The sequence below is a fragment of the Mus caroli genome, chromosome 18 (genome assembly GCF_900094665.2).
Source record: "Mus caroli chromosome 18, CAROLI_EIJ_v1.1, whole genome shotgun sequence".
Taxonomy (NCBI): Eukaryota; Metazoa; Chordata; class Mammalia; order Rodentia; family Muridae; genus Mus; species Mus caroli.
Genome location: NC_034587.1, coordinates 40,346,949 through 40,350,128, shown reverse-complemented (window position 1 = coordinate 40,350,128; position 3,180 = coordinate 40,346,949).

Genomic DNA, 3,180 nt, shown 5'->3' with positions numbered 1-3,180 from the left:
GGCCACAGGCACTTACGATGGAGCATATGGGAAAGCTTAAACAACTATTTAAAATATTGATGGCAGATGCATTGGCTAACTTTCATAGCTATGGAGCCTTGAGTATTTGATGGTCATACTTGCCCAGCTTGGGAATGAGAACACAGAACAGTGTTAAAAATAACAAAAGTATTTTGCTTCCAAAGAGCCTTTGAGAATGTGCTTTTCTTATACCAACCCATCACTGAGGAAACACACATCTGAGAAGAAGATAGCAGAGAAAGGGACCACCCGTGCAGCATGCAAAATGAGAGTGCACACCTAAGGCTGGTGCTCTTCAGAACCTAGGGTGCTGAGCCCTGTACTTTGCATGGCTGGCTAGTGGCAACAGCATACAGGAAACTTAGTGTGGCAGGGGCTACAGGACAAATGGTGAGCAGGACTTCAGAGCCCACTAACTCCTGGACAGACCCAGAAACTTCCAGCTTGCTGATTGTGGAGCTGTTGTGAGCCTATGAATTAGCCGAAAGTGCCCAAAGCCTTTTTTGTCCTCTTAGCTCAGACAATGGGCCTTGGACTATCCACCTATGGCTATGATAAAGAAACGGGACCCAGAGGGGCGGGGGACAGCTCAAGGGGGTCATATATGGATTGTTTATAAGCCTGAGGTCACAGTGAAAGGCAGAAGCCAGGGTGCTGGGTGCAATCCTTCAGTTAGTCCACTAAAATGGGTGGCTACAGATCTCCATCACCATCCATGCGAAAGGGGCATTCTTCTTAATCGAAGTAAGAACAGATGACCTGGGATGACCTCACACATACTTGACAAAGGAAGTCTGAGGGCATATCGTTACAGAAGACATTTTAATCCATGCAGGCACATTTATAACACATACACTATGGCTTAACACAAGCATATATATATATATATATATATATATATATATAATTTTTTTTCAGTCTGGGGGCTTTTAAATCAGCCACCAGTTCAGAAAAGCACATAGAATGAAATGTGGAGTCTCAGAGTTTCACATTGAAGAGGCACCCTGAACGCATGGTGAATAGCACTCATAGGTGGGCCAAAATAGAAGACAGATATTGTGTGGACAGAACACGGGAACACGGAGGAGCTGAGCAATGCACTTGCCATGCCTCATCATTGAATGTATGAAAGGCAGCATCCCTGTCAACCTCCAACAGCAACATGGGTGTTCATAGCCACAGCAACACTCTTTCTTCCTAGTTACATATTCACCAATCACCAAGAAAGCCAAAACAATAGGAAATCCAGTCATTTCTGGACTTCCACTAATTAATTGGATCAGTGGGATTGATCTAGACATGCTCTATGCTGCCTGAGATTCATGCCTGTCCTAAAGATGACCTCAGCCTACACCAGGACTGCAGTAGTGTCATTGGCTCTTGGCAGGACATATTCTTCTGCAGAGTGAGGATCTTACCAGGGTAGCCTCATTCTTCCACTCTGAGTCACTGGGAATACCCTGGAGATTTTCAACTGCAGTGCAGAGTGGCTTTACTTCAGGGGCACTCTGGTATTCAAACCTGCTCAGGCCTTTCTGATGCTCTGTAGAGTAAGGGAGGAAGGAAGATGCTTGGAGAGATTCCAGGAGTAGCAGAAGAAAGGATAAAGTAGTCCCACTGTTTTCTGAAGTTCTCAGCCCTAATCCTTCTCAGAAATGTGGCTATTTCATCTGTTGGNTGCTAACTTTGAGCTGAAGTTAAGGAATAAGCCCAAGAAGCATTTACTAAGAGCTCTTGGAAAAGTTTTCTGTTGTTTGTTTTGTTATTGATGCTTTTCCTCTTCTTTAAAATGTACAGCAGTAGGTGGTGCTCAGAACCAGCTATTCTGCACAGCTGGATTCAGTGATTCTGTCTCTGGGGGTGCTGGGGAATCTACCCAGGTCTTCATGCATGCTAAGCACAGATTCTACTACTGAGCAACAGCCCAAGCCCAATAGATTTCTTTTGTGTGTTTGTTTGTTTGTTTTTTTCTTTTTAACTGACCACACACAGTGTGTCTGTCATTTACCCACCTCCCACCCTGCACTTTCACCAGCATATCCCCAGTTTGAAAGCAACCGTGCTCAGAAAAATGCCCACTGTGAAGAAAAACTAGAGATTTGAACTTGAGACCTGCTGGCCTTTAGAAAATGTTTTGAAAGCTGCTGTTTTGGAGGATGCAGGCAAGGTCCAGGAGAAGGTGGGGAAAGGTGAGGGCAGGTAAATCCATAACAAATCTAACAGGTTGAGTCTTCAATACAGAAGAACAAAAGGTAGAAATTGGAGCAAGCATGGGGTCCCTGACACTTGTGGGGTGTCAGCCTGGAGAAGAATCCAGTCAGCTCTGGGTTGCTATGTTTGACCCATTCATCCCTCTGAAGGTCAGGGCAGATGTTTTGAGATAAACAGTGATGGAATATAACCAAAATGTCTCAAATAAAATGTCAGAACCTCAGAGACAGGAGCTCAATAAAAGAGGTGTGTTTTGATTCTTAAAAATGTGCGTGTGCATGTGCCTGCATGTGTGCTTCTGTGTGTGCGTGTACATGCGTACATCAGTGCCTGAATGCATGTGCATGTGCATTCGTGTGTGCGTGCTTGTGCGTGTGCCTGTGCATTTGCATGTATGTGCATGGGTGTATGTGCATGGGTGCGTGTGCGTGTGTGTGTGTGTGTTTGCTCTTAGTAGAGAGGCACTATGTCCCAGCCGCACCAGAATCTGGAGAACTGTAAATGCCAGTCTAACCTTCAGCTCTTGTTTTCCACACAAACTTTCTTGCCCCAGTAGCTACACTCTACTTCCACCTGTATGTCTTTCCCAAATGATATCAATCAATCAAGCTGGTCACTTGGACCAGCTTACTGCCACCATGGCTATGCCTGTTCTCTCCATAAGGAACACCATTAGATGGCCTCGGTTTCCCCAAGAGTTGAAAATATGCTTTGTAAAGCCACCTACGTCATGATTCTACCTAGCATCACCGGGGGCACTCAAAGAAGTTCTTCAAAGATCTTGTATGCATGAGCACAGGGCAGTTACAACACATGCACAGTTAGGTGACTGACACTCTGCACATGAGTGAAATACACAGACAAGAAAGAGTCAGACCTCAACAATATCTTAAGCAGCAGGGCAATTCTGCCAGCCATCTCACAGTGATTACATAATGTGGGGGCATC